The sequence below is a fragment of the Tupaia chinensis genome, unplaced genomic scaffold (assembly GCF_000334495.1).
Source record: "Tupaia chinensis unplaced genomic scaffold, TupChi_1.0 Scaffold000275_1, whole genome shotgun sequence".
NCBI classification, from domain to species: domain Eukaryota; kingdom Metazoa; phylum Chordata; class Mammalia; order Scandentia; family Tupaiidae; genus Tupaia; species Tupaia belangeri.
The window spans coordinates 7,636,075-7,654,856 of record NW_006159757.1 but is presented as its reverse complement, the minus strand read 5'-3'; the positions used below and the strand labels follow the sequence as shown (position 1 = coordinate 7,654,856).

Below are 18,782 nucleotides of genomic sequence, written 5' to 3'. Positions count from 1 at the left end.
TGGGTGCGCCTCGCGCGCGGGCGGCGCCGGCCAGAGGGCGCTCGTCACCGTCCCCGTCCCCGCTGCAGCCCGGCCTCCCGAAGGGGACTGGGGACCCCGGCCCCGGGACGCGCGCTCTGCTGCGCACCGACCGGAGCGCCTTCTGTCCTTCCAATGTCGTCGTGTCCCGCTCCCCGCCGTGCCACCTCCTCACTGGCGACGCGCGGCTCCGCCGAGACCCGGCCTCTGAGGCTGCTCGACAGGAGCGCGGGACCACCCCCGGCGCGCGGCGAGGCTGCTGGCGGCGGAGCAGGGGCGCCTTCCCCTCAGCCACATTCTGAGTGCCAGGAAAAGGGGAGAGACCACGTGTCGCCTGTCTCACCAAACTGAAAATCGAAAATGATGCTCCAGCGGGAAGGGTTAAAGTCATTTGGTGGAAAGATTGGTATTTTTTTTTTTAAATCTGCCTCACACGAGAAAGGACTTATAAATGTTCTTTTAAAAATCGCCTAGCTGAGGAGGCGTGGGTGCAGTTCTGACCCCAGGGTAAATGTTTTTAGGTAAGGTCTTACCATTTCGATTTTCTGTATGTGCATACTGTCATTTAACAGACACTTCCCAAAGCTGAACTTGAGACTCCTTGAAGCTGCAACGTCAGGCAGTTATAATGCATCCATCATTTAAAGGCTTTGATGTGTCCTATTGACAAACTAATAATGCCCAAGATAGCATCATTGGCATGGCTTTTTTTTTTCTATACTCCATAGAATTCATTTTTTTTCATCTGTCTGGTTTTCAATATGGTTACAGAACAGTTTCCTTTTGACAATGGCACTAAATGACTAAAATATACTTGGTTCAAGGTTTTTGTTGTTGTAATATACTAAGTTCACATCAGTCTGAGAAGTAAAACAGTAACCTCTTTTCCTTTAGTCTTTCTGTTTCCTTTTGTTTCCTTTAGGGCAGATTTAAAAGGTATAAAAGAGCCAAACGTTGAATGAACAGGTTTCTGATAATGAAAGTATGAGATGGCAGCTGAAAAAGACCTCAGTATATGGCTAGTTTCACACGTTTAAATGTTTAGATTTTAAAAAATGAGGCCTAGAAGCATCTGATGACTTGATTAAGTCACTCAAACCTATGCTGAGACTACTTGATATGGTAGTCTTGTCTCGGTGATTTTTTTTTTCTCCAGTGTACAAGAACTCAACAAAGCAAACACACACTTTTTTTTTTTAAGAGATATTTTTACTATAGGGTGCATGCACTTGCCAGAAAGACAGAGAGAGAGAGAGAGAGACAGAAAGCGAGAAATCACTCCCCCCACAGGGGGGATGGCCACGTTGCAATTTCTTCTCCTCCATTCTCCCCTCGGATCTTGGGCACACGCACATGTATCCGGTGTGATTTAAAGCCACTGGGTCCAGAACTTGAACCGTGGTCAACCACATGAGAGTCCAGCCACATAGCCATTACACCAATCGCTGGTCCCAAACACACACATTTTAAGGCCTAAAATTTATTTCAGTAAAATTAGCCCTTTTGGACCAGCCAGTGGTATGGTAGTTAAGGCAACTGGATCCCACATGGACCACTGCATGATTTAAAACAGGACCCAGCAGCTTGAAAAACACACCAGTCACTTGTCTGTGCATGTGGGTGCCCAAAGTCCTCACAGGAGAGGGAGATGATAGAGAGGGGATTGCAGCGTGACTGTCTGCATGGGGTGGGGGTGCTTTCTCACTTTCTGTCTCTCTCTCTCTCAAGTGAGCATATGCACCCTCTAGGAAATTAAAAACAAACCAACAAAACAGTCACTACCCACCGTTTGTTAATGCCTAGCAGCGATGCCTATATCAAACACCACACACTTTTTAAAACATCTTATTTACAATACTAATAATGCTCAAGATAACATGATTGGCATGGATTTTATTTCTATACTCCATAGAATTCATTTTTCCATTTTGTTAGAAAATTATCTGTCAGGGAGCTGGCAGGTGGCTTGGTGGTTAGGGACACTGTACTCTCTCATATGGCTGACTTCGGTTCAAGTCCCAGACCTGGTGGCTTACTTTCTCAATTTCTCTACCTCTCCTCTGTTTCTCTCTGGTCAAATTAAAAAATAAGTCAATACATCAAGTTAAATGAAATAATTCTTTAAAAAAACATGAAGAAAATTATCTGTCTGGTTTTTAGTATGGTTACAGGACAGTTTCCTTTTGACGAGGGCACTAAATGACTGACTAAAATACACTTGTGGTGAGCACTTTTCTTTTAAAGAATTTGTTATTTAGTTTTATTTATCAATATTATTATTTTTAAAATTTGCTGCAGGGCACACACATGAGAGAGCAAGCGAGCGAGAGAGAGGGAGAGAGAGAGAGAGAGAAAGAGAGAGAATGTGAGAAAGCAAACCGCCAGGTCCAGAACTTGAACCATGGTTGCACATGTCACAGTCCAGCTCCTTAACCATCACACCACCTGCTGGCCCTTGTGGCAAGCACTTTGGATGCACTATTCAGTTATTCTTCCTAACAGTCTTATTAGGCAGGTATCTCATTATCATTTCTATTTCACAGATGAGAATACTGAGGCTTAGAACGATAGAACAATTAATGAAGTACCAGAACCAAGGCACAAACTTGGGCCAATCCCTAGCAGCCCTTTCAAGTACTGTTGACTAATACCTGCATGCTTACTAACATGCCTTTCATTTTCTGCTTCATTCCCCTTTGGACAACCTATCTGAAGACTCATGCTACTCTGATTATTTTTTTTTTTTTCAATGCTTTTTTTTTTTTTTTTTTGGAGAGGTTTTCACTATAGGGCGCGTGCGCTTGCCAGACAGACAGACAGAGATATAGAGACAGAAAGCGAGAAATCACCCCCCGGGGGGGATGGTCACGCCGCAATCCCTTCTCCTCCATTCTCCTCTCGGGATCCTGGGCACGCACGCACACATGCCCGGCATGAGTTTTAAGCCACCAGGTCCGGGACGCGAACCGCGGTCGACTACATGGGAGTCCAGCGACATAGCCATTACTCTAACTGCTGGTTCCCTTCAATGCATTTTTTTAATTTCAAGAAAAACAGTATTATAATTAAGATTAAAAAAAAAGTTAAGAGAAATTTGCTTGAAACTTAAAGACAGGAAAAAGGTTAGGATTCAGTTCAAATAGTAGGTAGATGAACCTATCAACAATTCAAGAGAAGACAAAAATCCTTAAATATGGAAATCAGAGCATCAAAGAAAATAGTAATATTTTAGTCTAAAGTCAAAAAAATTCTGTTGCAGTAGTTCAGACTCATGTATTTAATCTCTCTTCTATTGAATTTGCAATGTTACTGTGGTCTGATCTTTCCATTTAAACTCTAGAAGTTAACATTCACCTCTAGACTTGTTCCTACCATGAGGTTGGCCATTCTCTTGGTTATTTTTTGTACTCTTATTTTGGCGTGTCCTGGTAGTTTTCCTGGTATAGCACTCCCATCAGCACTTCTTGGAGAGGTGGTCTGGTGTTGGTAAATTCTTTCAGGTTTTGTTTATCTGAGAATGTTTATTTATTTTTTCCCATGTGAAAGATAATCTTGCTGGGTATAGTATTCTTGGTTTGAATTGTTTTTCACTTAACACTTTGAATATATTTTCCCATTCTTTCTTTGCTTGCATTGTTTCCAGTGAGAGGTCCGACATTAGCCTTATAGGATATCCTTTGAAAGTAACTTGACAGTTCTCTCTTGCCAAATTTAGTATCTTGTCTCTGTCTGTGGTTTTGGTCAATCTGACCATGATGTGCTTTGGGGAGGATCTTCTTGGGTTGATTTTATGTGGGGCTCTTTATATTTCTTGGGTCAAGATATTTGAGTGCCTCTCTAGGTTTGGAAAGTTTTCTTCCAGGATTTCACAGAATAGATTATCATTGCCCTTATGAGTCTCTTCACCTTTGGGGATACCAATTACCCAGATGTTTGGACGTTTGATGGTATCTAGTATTTCTTGTACATTATTCTAATTTTGGGGGGCAATTTTCTCAGTCTTCATGGTGGATTTTTCTCCCCGCCGTGCCACCTCCTCACTGGCGACGCGCGGCTCCGCCGAGACCCGGCCTCTGAGGCTGCTCGACAGGAGCGCGGGACCACCCCCGGCGCGCGGCGAGGCTGCTGGCGGCGGAGCAGGGGCGCCTTCCCCTCAGCCACATTCTGAGTGCCAGGAAAAGGGGAGAGACCACGTGTCGCCTGTCTCACCAAACTGAAAATCGAAAATGATGCTCCAGCGGGAAGGGTTAAAGTCATTTGGTGGAAAGATTGGTATTTTTTTTTTTAAATCTGCCTCACACGAGAAAGGACTTATAAATGTTCTTTTAAAAATCGCCTAGCTGAGGAGGCGTGGGTGCAGTTCTGACCCCAGGGTAAATGTTTTTAGGTAAGGTCTTACCATTTCGATTTTCTGTATGTGCATACTGTCATTTAACAGACACTTCCCAAAGCTGAACTTGAGACTCCTTGAAGCTGCAACGTCAGGCAGTTATAATGCATCCATCATTTAAAGGCTTTGATGTGTCCTATTGACAAACTAATAATGCCCAAGATAGCATCATTGGCATGGCTTTTTTTTTTCTATACTCCATAGAATTCATTTTTTTTCATCTGTCTGGTTTTCAATATGGTTACAGAACAGTTTCCTTTTGACAATGGCACTAAATGACTAAAATATACTTGGTTCAAGGTTTTTGTTGTTGTAATATACTAAGTTCACATCAGTCTGAGAAGTAAAACAGTAACCTCTTTTCCTTTAGTCTTTCTGTTTCCTTTTGTTTCCTTTAGGGCAGATTTAAAAGGTATAAAAGAGCCAAACGTTGAATGAACAGGTTTCTGATAATGAAAGTATGAGATGGCAGCTGAAAAAGACCTCAGTATATGGCTAGTTTCACACGTTTAAATGTTTAGATTTTAAAAAATGAGGCCTAGAAGCATCTGATGACTTGATTAAGTCACTCAAACCTATGCTGAGACTACTTGATATGGTAGTCTTGTCTCGGTGATTTTTTTTTTCTCCAGTGTACAAGAACTCAACAAAGCAAACACACACTTTTTTTTTTTAATAGATATTTTTTACTATAGGGTGCATGCACTTGCCAGAAAGAGAGAGAGAGAGAGAGACAGAAAGCGAGAAATCACTCCCCCCACAGGGGGGATGGCCACGTTGCAATTTCTTCTCCTCCATTCTCCCCTCGGATCTTGGGCACGCACGCACATGTATCCGGTGTGAGTTTAAGCCACTGGGTCCAGAACTTGAACCGTGGTCAACCACATGAGAGTCCAGCCACATAGCCATTACACCAATCGCTGGTCCCAAACACACACATTTTAAGGCCTAAAATTTATTTCAGTAAAATTAGCCCTTTTGGACCAGCCAGTGGTATGGTAGTTAAGGCAACTGGATCCCACATGGACCACTGCATGATTTAAAACAGGACCCAGCAGCTTGAAAAACACACCAGTCACTTGTCTGTGCATGTGGGTGCCCAAAGTCCTCACAGGAGAGGGAGATGATAGAGAGGGGATTGCAGCGTGACTGTCTGCATGGGGTGGGGGTGCTTTCTCACTTTCTGTCTCTCTCTCAAGTGAGCATATGCACCCTCTAGGAAATTAAAAACAAACCAACAAAACAGTCACTACCCACCGTTTGTTAATGCCAAGAAGCAATGCCTATATCAAACACCACACACTTTTTAAAACATCTTATTTACAATACTAATAATGCTCAAGATAACATGATTGGCATGGATTTTATTTCTATACTCCATAGAATTCATTTTTCCATTTTGTTAGAAAATTATCTGTCAGGGAGCTGGCAGGTGGCTTGGTGGTTAGGGACACTGTACTCTCTCATATGGCTGACTTCGGTTCAAGTTCCAGGACCTGGTGGCTTACTTTCTCAATTTCTCTACCTCTCCTCTGTTTCTCTCTGGTCAAATTAAAAAATAAGTCAATACATCAAGTTAAATGAAATAATTCTTTAAAAAAACATGAAGAAAATTATCTGTCTGGTTTTTAGTATGGTTACAGGACAGTTTCCTTTTGACGAGGGCACTAAATGACTGACTAAAATACACTTGTGGTGAGCACTTTTCTTTTAAAGAATTTGTTATTTAGTTTTATTTATCAATATTATTATTTTTAAAATTTGCTGCAGGGCACACACATGAGAGAGCAAGCGAGCGAGAGAGAGGGAGAGAGAGAGAGAGAGAAAGAGAGAGAATGTGAGAAAGCAAACCGCCAGGTCCAGAACTTGAACCATGGTTGCACATGTCACAGTCCAGCTCCTTAACCATCACACCACCTGCTGGCCCTTGTGGCAAGCACTTTGGATGCACTATTCAGTTATTCTTCCTAACAGTCTTATTAGGCAGGTATCTCATTATCATTTCTATTTCACAGATGAGAATACTGAGGCTTAGAACGATAGAACAATTAATGAAGTACCAGAACCAAGGCACAAACTTGGGCCAATCCCTAGCAGCCCTTTCAAGTACTGTTGACTAATACCTGCATGCTTACTAACATGCCTTTCATTTTCTGCTTCATTCCCCTTTGGACAACCTATCTGAAGACTCATGCTACTCTGATTATTTTTTTTTTTTTCAATGCTTTTTTTTTTTTTTTTTGGAGAGGTTTTCACTATAGGGCGCGTGCGCTTGCCAGACAGACAGACAGAGATATAGAGACAGAAAGCGAGAAATCACCCCCCGGGGGGGATGGTCACGCCGCAATCCCTTCTCCTCCATTCTCCTCTCGGGATCCTGGGCACGCACGCACACATGCCCGGCATGAGTTTTAAGCCACCAGGTCCGGGACGCGAACCGCGGTCGACTACATGGGAGTCCAGCGACATAGCCATTACTCTAACTGCTGGTTCCCTTCAATGCATTTTTTTAATTTCAAGAAAAACAGTATTATAATTAAGATTAAAAAAAAAGTTAAGAGAAATTTGCTTGAAACTTAAAGACAGGAAAAAGGTTAGGATTCAGTTCAAATAGTAGGTAGATGAACCTATCAACAATTCAAGAGAAGACAAAAATCCTTAAATATGGAAATCAGAGCATCAAAGAAAATAGTAATATTTTAGTCTAAAGTCAAAAAAATTCTGTTGCAGTAGTTCAGACTCATGTATTTAATCTCTCTTCTATTGAATTTGCAATGTTACTGTGGTCTGATCTTTCCATTTAAACTCTAGAAGTTAACATTCACCTCTAGACTTGTTCCTACCATGAGGTTGGCCATTCTCTTGGTTATTTTTTGTACTCTTATTTTGGCGTGTCCTGGTAGTTTTCCTGGTATAGCACTCCCATCAGCACTTCTTGGAGAGGTGGTCTGGTGTTGGTAAATTCTTTCAGGTTTTGTTTATCTGAGAATGTTTATTTATTTTTTCCCATGTGAAAGATAATCTTGCTGGGTATAGTATTCTTGGTTTGAATTGTTTTTCACTTAACACTTTGAATATATTTTCCCATTCTTTCTTTGCTTGCATTGTTTCCAGTGAGAGGTCCGACATTAGCCTTATAGGATATCCTTTGAAAGTAACTTGACAGTTCTCTCTTGCCAAATTTAGTATCTTGTCTCTGTCTGTGGTTTTGGTCAATCTGACCATGATGTGCTTTGGGGAGGATCTTCTTGGGTTGATTTTATGTGGGGCTCTTTATATTTCTTGGGTCAAGATATTTGAGTGCCTCTCTAGGTTTGGAAAGTTTTCTTCCAGGATTTCATGGCATAGATTTTCAATGCCCTTATTAGTGTCTTCACCTTCTGGGATACCGATGATCTGGATGTTTGGGCACTTAATTATATCTAGTATTACTCGTATGTTATTCTTTTTTTATTTTTCCTCAGTCTTTTTGGTGATTTTTCTAGGCCAGAGGTTCTTTCTTCTACATCTGAGATTTGATCTTCTGCAGATCTAATCTGCTTTTGATATTTTCGAGGGAAGTTTTGATTTCCCGTATTATAGCCTTTATCTCTAACAATTCTGTTTCTTTTTTATGATGCGAATCTCCTCTTTCAAATCATGCCAGAACTTCCTCACCTTCTGGAACTTGGTGTCTCTTTTCTCCTGCATCTTCAGGAATTCATTGTCTCTCTTCTCTTGCATCTCTGTTAGCTGTGTCACTATGGATATTTTAAATTATTTATCTGACATTTCTATGAGTTCCTTTGTATTCTCTGGATCCTGGTTAGATTTAGGGGGAGGGCGAAGTTTGGGTAGAGGGTCTTTGGTGGTCATAATCCCTGAATGGGGCTGCTCAGAACTCAAATGTGGATAGCTACTGATTGGCTTGTCCTGGCTCCTGGCTAGATATGGGGGCCAGAAAAATGAAGTCTCTCTGATTTTTATACCTTGTAGTCCTGTGATTAGAAACCTGTTGATTTGAAGATTGGCTCTTTAAAAAATATTTACTATATGTCTATAAAAAGGGAGTTTGTCTTAAAATTATATCTAAAACAAGAAATCTAAATCCATTTTTGGTGCATGTTAGGTATGTGGGCACCTTGATTTTTTTGACCATAGGAACTAGCCTTCTCCTTAAAACTGACAAGATTTTTCTGTTTTCTAGCAGACTCTGTCACTGTTTTATAAACATGCTGCTGCTCAGAAGATCACCACACCTTTGTTTCCTGGAAAAGGAAATGGCATTTCCTGGAGGGGACCGTGTGTGTGGGTGGTGAGGTTCCATTCATTACGTTAAGTACAATTGTGTAGTTATTTTTCCTCCTTCAGTGTCTGCCTTAAAGTTTCCTGGAAGCATGCTGAGTACGCAGTGTTGGGGCAGCTGCTTCATTGAGTTTGTGTCACCTGGGAAAGACATGATTCCGGTTTTGGATCCAGCAGCTCCCTTAAGAGCTAAGAAAGAAGCAATTCCCAAGTCATCTTCTTTCAGCTTGGAGTTCGGAAAAGGGAGCCTGAGACGTCACTTTATTTTGTTTGCTTTTGGGCCTCATTGGCCATTATGTTAGATACCCTTGTAGAGATCATCTCTTGCACCCTTGTGAGAGATTGACTTTCTCCAAGGGATTTTGGGTAGAAAGGAAAAGAAAGTGTTCTTATTTTGAGCCTCAGTCTGGAGAAGGATTGTATTTGGGGGGAAGTAGGATATGACAATTTGAATCCAGTGTTGTCTAACGAGAACATTCTGTCTTTGCAGAAAGTCACCACATGGAGGATGGACGTCTGGACTACGTACGTTATAAGTTTGGCCACACAGCTGTTCAGTTTCCTCAAGGCCTGCCAGCAGTTATTTTTAAAGTGGTTCACCTTAGTCCCGGAAAGGATCAACATGGTATGAGAGAATACTGATCTACCTTGGCCAAAGACTTGAGTAACACATGAAGTGAATTTGACAAACTTACTGTTTGTTAAAATAACAAACTTATTCTAGGACTCTTTGAGTCAAAATGATAAAGATAAAAACCAAAAAAAAAGAAAAATAATAAAACAAAACAAAACAAAACAAAAACCCAGGTATTTTCAATTCATAGTTTGAACAAGGGAAAAGGAGATTTTTTTTTTCCCTCACTTAAATTCAACTTCAGAGATTCAGGTGGGAAAGCATAATTAGAAGTTAGAAATTGTTATTGCCAGAAAAGAGCTCTAAGCTCTGAAATAAAAACTGGCCCTCCCCTGAGATAGTAAATAAATGTTGATAATAAGATTGATATCAACTCTTCTAAACCATGAGAGGGATCAGTGAAAGGGCAATGTAAATCTTACCTTGAGGTAAATGAGGAAAACTGTTCATAATATTTCTTTGAAAATTCCATTATTTGAGTTATTTATTAAGCATGCTTCATAATATTAAAGCTACCGTAAGTATCTCAGGCAAAGTAGAACATTTTGTCTCTTCATTTAAGGAAAATATGATGCTTAAATCTAATATTAGCTAAAATTTATGTGTGTTTTACTACATGTGTCAGAGTATGGTATTACACATTTCATTTCAATTATTTCATTTGATTCTTACAACAAATTCCTAGAGATGAACAATTCTCTCGTCATTTTTACAGATGGGACAGTGGAGCCTGACAGGGTAAACGGATGGCTTCCCAAACTCAGCTAACCTGGTGGGTGCTCATATGGTTTGATGGCTGGTCTGACCGATCCTCACATTCATACTTTTTGCCACCATACTCACAGAAACAAGGTAAAGCTGAAATTATATCCTGACTATAGATATGACAAGATAATTATGTATGTTTATGAATGTTTTGATAATAAATTCTGAGCACAAAAGAGTTAACACATGACTAGTTGACCAATGTGTAAATTATAATGTATCACAGTGCCTGCTTAATTGTCAAACCACAGAAGATAAAGCTCAACTTAATTCTAATAAGGCAGAACATTAAGAGTAGGAATTTTTTTGTTCCTGAGCATCAATTACTGGGTTGTCAGAAAAGTCAGGATGCATTTTTACACAGAAAACTATGTCATGACTTTTCTGACAAGCCAGTATTATCATGTTATCAAAGAACGAAATCGAGCATGATAGCATTCCTTTTATTTATTTTTATTAAGGTAGTGGACTGATAAAAACTCATTACCATTTCGTGTCAGTTATGGCTTCAGAAATCCTATAAGCACTGATGCATTTTTAAAGTCAGCACTACAGTGAAGAGACTGACTGCAGTGTAGTTATCTGAATTAGATTATGACTGATTCCATTTTCCACATTGTTTTGACATAGCTACAAGGTAACATGGTAACCTTCTGATACGTTGCTAAATTCTAAGGGGAGCATAGGTGTAAAAGTAAACAGTCCAGTATTTTAAAGGATTCACAAATACAGTCCTGGATTTGTGGAGCTCAGGGGTATTAGCGTAATGAGTATGGCTCACGTGGATATAAAATTTTACCTGAAATTAAAGAGAGATTAATTAGGCAATTTACAGAAACCATTTTAAAAATAATTCTCTTCCACCAGAAGTAAAGAAACAGGAACTTGAGAATCTGAATGACCATACATTTTGATGAGAAATCTTCCCCAGGAAGGATAATAAATCTAAGAATTAATCTGTGAAGCTAGAAGAAGTCAAGATGAAACCATGTATCATATTTATACATTTGATTATTAAATTTTACAATTTGATATATTTGCCCTAGGATTTGAAAATCTTTCAGTGAAAGCATGGTACTTTGGAGTGAATGACTTTATCTCTCAATCTCTTTTTAAAAAAGGCGAATACCACTCCTTCCCTCCATCACTATCTTACCTAGCCACACCCCTCAACACTTAATATATTGAGTTTTATTCTGCCATGAACACACATACACACTCTGTGAAGAGGGATTTTTTTTTTAAATCATGTTTTTCTTTATGATAGAATATATGTGTGTGTTGGGACCAGCAGTTGGTGTAATGGCTATGTTGGTGGACTCCTATGTAGTCAACCACGGTTTGAGTCCCGGATCCGTTGGCTTACACTCACACCGAGCGCGTGTGCGTGCATGCCCAAGATCCTGAGAGGAGAATGGAGGAGAAGGGATTGCGGCATGGCCATCTCCCCCCCACCCCAGGCGGTGATTTCTCACTTTCTGTCACTCTGTCAAAACTTCTTTGGCAAAAACCTCTCAAAAAATAAAAAAGGAGAATGTATGTGTGTACTTGAGAGAGCATGAGGAAGAGAGCGAGAGAAAAGCAAATGCACGCCCTGCAGGAGCCCTTCCTCCAGCCCCTCAGCCCGTGGAGTCCTGGGCTGTCACATGTGTACCTGGTGTATCTCAGGCTGACTAAGCTGGGCATTCAAACCACAGCCACCACGGAGTTCTGGCTTTTCCTGAGCATATTGTACAGCTATGCTACAGAGCCAGCCCAGGGGAGGAGTGTTCCTCATTTTACTTAAACACATTTTATACTGTGTAGTATATATCCTCTCAGGTTTCTTCCAGCTATAACATTCTGAGAATACACGTCAAATTAAGGAAAGTACTAATTGCCAGTAATGGGGAATGTATTGCCATTTGCTTCTAGTGGTCTTCACTGCTGATTTAACATAGTCACTGGTATAAACAAATTGTCAAATATGTGGAAAGAAATGATATACTGATAGCACCAGGAAAATATTGAATGATCATTACCTTTTTTCTTACATACAGCTTCCTTGACTGTATTGTAGTTTTAACTATTCAAGGAAAAATCCCCCCCCCCCTCAGTGGCTACAACAGTGGTCTGTTGAGATGAAGGTGATCATATCTGACTGTTCTGTGATCAGTCAGACACACCCTGTTTCATGGTCACAGTTTGTCCCCCAATTCAAGTGTGGCACTCTCGAAATAATTGTTTTTGGCCCTGAATGTCAAACCTCAAGAGTGGTTATTTCTTTCAATTTGTACTGGCTTACATGTAAGCATAGAGAAGCTGACATTTTCTCTTTTTCCTCTTCTTTCATTCCTTTAACCTGCCTCATTAGGCAGAAGCAGCAAACAGAAGACTAAGCTGTGTATCTGGGATTCAGCCTTTTAGGGAGCAGCTGTTTTGCCTTGCTTTTACTCAGTGAAAAATACAAGCCCCCAAAACCCTGTGTGCTCAGGACTCAAAGGAAATGCACTGTGATAATTCAAAAGTCAAAACCCGAAAACTGTATTATTTAAGTAATCATATCCATAATTTATATTTGTACATTTATGCAACATTAAAAATAACAAAAAAATAAGTGAGGAAAGCTTTTTACCCCTCATTTGAGAATCTGATGGAGACATAATGCTGGAAGATGAAATATATATAGGGCCTAAAATCAAAGATATAGTTATTTCTCTAAATAGAGTACAAATGTCATTTGCTCTTTCAAAAACCCTTTCTCCAAGTATTTATTTTAAAATGAATAAAAAAGAGGTGGTGGATATGCATATTACATCCTAGCAATTTTGCAGGGAAGACTGAATTTTGCAGTGAAGGCTTCCAAAATTCTTCGATTTCTCTAAACCTCAAGAAATGAATGATGAGCTTTTGATTTATAATTACCCATAATGGAGCCTTCGAATTGTAGATTTTCACATATATGACCTTACTTAATGCTCATAGCAATCATATTACATTTTACAAGTTAACAGTGAGGCCCAGGGAGGGTAAGTGATTTATCCAAGATCATAGAATAAGTGGGTGGAGAGCCAAGATCAGAAGCCAGGCCAAGTAAATTTGGAGCCTATATTTAACTGAATCTAGAGAATTCTAGTCACCAACTATGAAGGCTAAAAATAAAGTCCAAATTCTGCATGTAGATTTTAAAAAGTAATGTTTATTACTTTTCTGTTATGAAAGTTACACATTTACACACACACACACACACCACACCACACACAACAACTACAAATTAGATAATGAACAAAAAGAGTAGTCATAATTCCACATCCCAAAGACAGTTAACATTCTGGTATATTTTCTTATTTATTTATTTATTTATTTAACTTATGCATTATTTCTGGAAATATTTTATTTTAAATATAACTTTCTTTTTTGGAGAGGTTTTTGCTATAGGACACGTGTGCTTGCCAGAAAGACAGAGACAGACAGAGAGACACAAAGTGAGAAATCATCCCCCAGGGGGTATGGCCATGCTGCAATCCTTTCTCCTCCACTCTCCTCTCGGGATCTTGGGCACAAACAAACATGCACCTATGTGAGTTTAAGCCACCGGGTCCGGGACTTGAATCATGGTTGACTACATGGGAGTTCAGCGACATAGCCATTATGCTAACTGCTGGTCCCTATTTTAAATATAACTTTTACTGGTTGCCTGATTACAAAGTAATGAATACTCATCATAGGAAATTTGCAAAATGCAAAATGTCTATAATTTTTTAATTCTTTAAAAAGAAAGAATCTGAAAATACGAAGAGAAGTGTGAATAACTTAGCATGTTATTCTAGTTATGGCTGAGATAACATATCTTGGAGCTGAAGCCAAAATGATCTACATCATTAGAGTGTAGAGTTTAATCCATCAAATCCTCTTAAAAGTCATTTTGTTTTTACTTAATGTTTTGGTGTTTTATTTTTCAAAGATTTATAAATAGGATTTTTACACAAATGATTAGAATATTCTGGTTGCTCTGAATGGAACTAGCTGCCTTGGTTTTTAACAGAAGAATAAAAATTACTCACATATACACAAGAAAGACCATGAAGAAGGGATAATGATACTATTCAATTCTGCCCTTAAAACTCCGCAGAATGACTTGAATTCTTTTTCTTCAAATGCAACTTGTCTGACATGGTTTCCACTGCACAGCAAGAGAAAATCACCAAATCCTTGTTTACTAATTGGATCACGTGCCTTTAACTAGAGGAAAAGGCTTTTGGACAAGACTAAGGCAATTGATACTGAATGGCTAGATTAAGTAAATAAATGTGGCTGTTACATAAATTTGACAGTGCTGCAAAAACGTGGATTAAATTTTAATCACACTGAGAAAATTTCTGTCTAAGCCAAAGAAAAGAAGGTTGTTCCTTGAGAACTTTTACATCATGTGACTTGACCTGCCACAGGAACTGTAAGAGACTTAAGAAGGTTAAAAGACTTCTAGATAAAATTCAGCAAGGTGCAACACAATTTAGTTACTTTTCCTAAGAGCCTGAGTTAAGAAACCAAAACAATAAATGAATAATGCAGCCTTTAACCCTAAGTTCTTGAGGTTGTGGTCTCGGCCACATACAATATCGAAATACAGAAAAGGATTTTTCTAAAAACTCTTGTATTTACATCCCCAAACCTCTCTTCATTTACTTACTTTTTGCAGACTCACACCTCTTTTTTCTTTCTATTGCATTGGGATAGAATGGAGATCTCTTTCACAGTTCTAAACTTAAATGATTTCTTAGTTATGAAAAAAATGCTAAAAATTCTATGCTTTTCTTTGAAACTCTCTGGACATAGTGAGTCCATTATGTACATTATGGGGAGGGTGTGGAGAAAGTGGAAAGCTCATGCAAGCTCATAGTTTTGCAAAATTGCTTGGCAGTATCCACCAAAGCTGAACATATGCATAAGCAGTGACTCAGGAGTAGCATGGATACATACCCCACTGGAATGTGCACATATACACTAAAATACACATACAGCACACTAATCATAGCACTGTTCATCATCACTCCAAACTGAGAGCAACCCAAGTACCCACTGAATGTAGACTTCATATGAATATTGTACTTCTGTCAATAGAAGTGATTCAGCAGGTCAGCTGGTAGCATGGTGGTTGGGGCAGCTGGATTCCACATGGTCAGCTGTGTGGTTTGATTCCCAGACCCAGCGTTTTGAGGAACACACCAGGCACATGTGCAGACAATCCCAAAATCCTGAGAGGAAAATGGAGGAGAAGGGATTGCAGCAGGGTCATCCCCCTACAGGGATGCTTTCTCGTTTTCTCTCTCATGTGGGCACATATACCCTATAGAACATTTTTAAAAAGAAATGAAAAGGAAAAGAAACATTGCAGCAATGAACATGAACAAATTACCACTATTTGCCACAACATGAATGAATTCTACGAACCTGATATTGAGTGAAAGGAGCCAGGTCTGAAAGAATATACATCGTATGGTTTCATTTACATAAAGTCAAAAAGTAGGTCAAGTTAATTCATGGTATGAAAAGGATCAGTGTTATTAATTACATTTAAGGAGGCAGGTGGCAGGGTTTTTGGACAAAGAAGTAGGATGGCTAATGGGTGACATTTTATGACACGGTGCAGGGAGTGATTCCATAAGTACATCCACCTTGTAAAGGTGCATCTAGATGCTATTTGCATTTGTGTGCTTCTCTGTATGTGCCAACTCCAGTAAAAAGGTTATTTAAAATTTGATTATTGGAATATTGGGTTATTATTCATTTTTATTATTTATTTTATTAATAGTTTGCTGTAGGGTACCAGAGACAGATAGTGATAGAGGGAGATAGTGAGAAATTGCCCCCCCACACACACCCCACCCCAGAGGGGAAGGCCATGCCACAATCCCTTCTTCAGTCTCCTCTTGGGATTTTGGACATGCACACACAGGCACCTGGTATGATTTTTCAGGCCACCTGGTCTGGGATTCCAACCACGCACTTGGCTGTGTGGGGTGTGGTCGCCTTAACCCCCCATACCATCTGCTGGCTCTAGATGATTATATTTATAAACCCTTTTCTAGGGAGTCAAAAATAGGGCTAGTTTCTCAGGTAATGGAGAGCTTAGTGAGTGGAGATTAGGTGGCAGATGTGCTCATTGTCTTTTTTGGCTATTTAGGATGTCAACAAGTCATGCTTAATGATAGCATGCCCTGAGACAAGTCACTGGTGTTTTTCTGAATCTTATTATTTGATGAATGAAGTGGTTAGATGAAATGGTGTCTCCAGTCCTGGCAGACGCTCACTCCAGGATTCTAAGCTCCTCCTTCTTAATGAGGCTCTCTCCATGTCTGGTTTTCATTTTCACAACAATTCTCTTCCCGTCTCACCCCACCCCACCCCACCCAACCCCACATCTGTGCTGTGCTGTTTTACTTCTCTGCACATCTTCCCTGGTTTCCTAGCAGCAGGCCTTGTATAGAGCAAATAGTAATAATACAATAATAATAATTTGCTCTGTCAAGGCAAAAATTCAGTAAAGAAAAATTGGAATCTCACAGTATAACCAGTGGGTAAATGCCTCAAATTTTTATTTATTTTTTGGAGAGGTTTTTGCTATAGGGCGTATGCGCTCGCCAGACAGACAGAGAGAGACAGAAAGTGAGAAATCACCCCCCAGGGGGGATGACCACACCGCAATCCCTTCTCCTCCATTCTCCTCTTGTGATCTTGGGCACACACGCACACGCACCTGGTGTGAGTTTAAGCCACCGGGTCTGGGACTTGAACCGCGGTCGACTACATGGGAGTCCAGTGACATAGCCATTACACTAACTGCTGGTCCCAATGCCTCAAATTTTTTAAAAAATTGAAGTTATCCCCTCTTGGATAAAGCAGGGTATGCTGATTTCTAAAGGCAATCCAAACACAAAAAGGCACAAAGAACAAATGAGAATGATTATTTTGCTATTGCTATTGGGAATGTCTATGAGATGAAAGGATCAGCGAGTAACCATAAAATGTAAGTCAAGGAAAAAAGAATCATCTGGAAAATTTAAATTGGAGACTATTAAATATGATGTTTTAATGATAGCGGTCCTGTCAATAAAAAAATATTTCTAAGTAGTGTTGGTTGATAAGAATTTGTTAGCTTATGTTTTGAATTGTTCAGCTGTACTTATCTGCACTTCTTAAGGAGTTGGAAATATTGCTAAACTGCAGAAAGATAAGTCTTTCTTAGCTTGGTATATGAAGAGACTTCAAGCAGTTTGTGGAAAATTAAAATATGCTTATTTTGATGCAAAAATGTAAAAATCCATGCATAGTTTTATCATCATAATTATTTTTCATGAACTTTCTAAAGACCCCCCCCCACCTGCCATAAATATCATTTGGAACATACCCACTTTGCTTTATCATTTCTCTTTTTAAAAATTTCTTTTGTTTTGTTCACCAGGAATCTTTTTAATCGGCGGTTTGGTCTCCCAAGTGACTGGAACAATACTGGCTATTTTGTGTGACAGACTTTCTGTGGAAAAAACAAAAACTTTTTTGGGGCACTTTTTTCCATCATGTACTGATTACCCAGACAAAACTGAGCTTCTAGAACTGCCACATGCAGGGTGAGGTACTGGAATAGCAATCTTTTAAGAAGGGGCCCCTGAGGACTCATTCTCGACAGCCAGTTGTGCCAGCAGTCGAGAAGGGCACAGTCCAAGGTAGTGAAATGGACAGAGGAAGACTCCATGCCAGATTGGGCTGGGCCTCAGGCTGTTCCTTCAGCCTCCTCACGTGCCTATGTCTGTGGGGGTTAACTCCATCCTGTGAGGACAGAATGGCCATCGGTTTATATTCAGGTCCTGGGAAGATGTCTGGGGTTGCTGAGGAAATCTGAGAAATGGAAGAGTTTTCAAACTATGCTGTTCGAAGTGCATGGAAGCTAAGTTGTTTATTCCCAGTTCTCAGCCTTCAAGGATTACGTAATTTTCTTCCTTACCATCAACAGCAACATATCCTTAGAAGAAATGTCTCTCATGGACAGTTGAAGTTCCTGCTTGCCTGGTGCTCTTACTGGTGGTCACTGCATTGTACAAGTCTTTTCCCTCCAATGACTTATCTCACAGGTGAGAAGCAGCTTAAACAAAACCTGTGGAAGTTCCTGAGTAAGTGCTCGGTGTTACCCCCTTCCCTTTGCTGATGTCTGATCTATGAAAAATAGAGGCCATGAGGTAATGGTGGAAGCTTCTGGACCTCAGGGACCCAAGGCCCAAATTTATGATTGCTTTCATGTCTGGGCTGTACCATTGACAAGTCAAGTGGACTTGAGCAGAGAAGAGTCATATCACCTCTCCAGGTCTCTGTTTCCTCAGCTATCAAACAAAGAAATAAGTTAGATAAGGTCTTTTTCCATCTTTAAAAAATTCTTAAAGTACATTATAGCCTAACTGACAAATAGTTGTACTATTTTTTATCTCAAATGATAAAACATAACTTGTATTCAGCTGAGATTGATTGACTAAAAATGACATCTTTAATTTACTGGGAGTTATTGCTGTAGAAGCAGCAGTAAGACATTTCCATTTCATTATTCACCTTAATGTTTTCACTAAAACACATGTGGTTTTCAAACACAGGAAAGAAAACATGGTTACCTGTGGTTATAATTTCCACTAGAAAATAGAAAAAAAAATGTAGCTCAGAAAGAGT

The 18,782-nt window shown here is 39.7% G+C and overlaps 1 long non-coding RNA gene across 5 annotated transcripts in view; it reads left to right on the top strand.

Annotated features, from left to right (window-relative positions):
* The first annotated feature begins 4,082 nt into the window (after positions 1 to 4,082).
* Positions 4,083 to 18,782, top strand: part of LOC102499735 (uncharacterized) — a 22,208-nt gene continuing 7,508 nt past the window's right edge. The window contains exons 1-5 of one of the 5 annotated variants that reach the window (XR_003549608.1): positions 4,083 to 4,405; positions 8,598 to 8,702; positions 9,183 to 9,317; positions 10,042 to 10,178; positions 17,533 to 18,199. This is a non-coding gene — a long non-coding RNA (uncharacterized LOC102499735). Of the gene's footprint in view, positions 4,406 to 8,597; positions 8,703 to 8,724; positions 9,318 to 10,041; positions 10,179 to 17,532; positions 18,200 to 18,782 lie in introns of those variants that run through there. The other 4 variants (XR_003549611.1, XR_003549609.1, XR_003549610.1 and 1 more) reach the window with 4 other exon arrangements.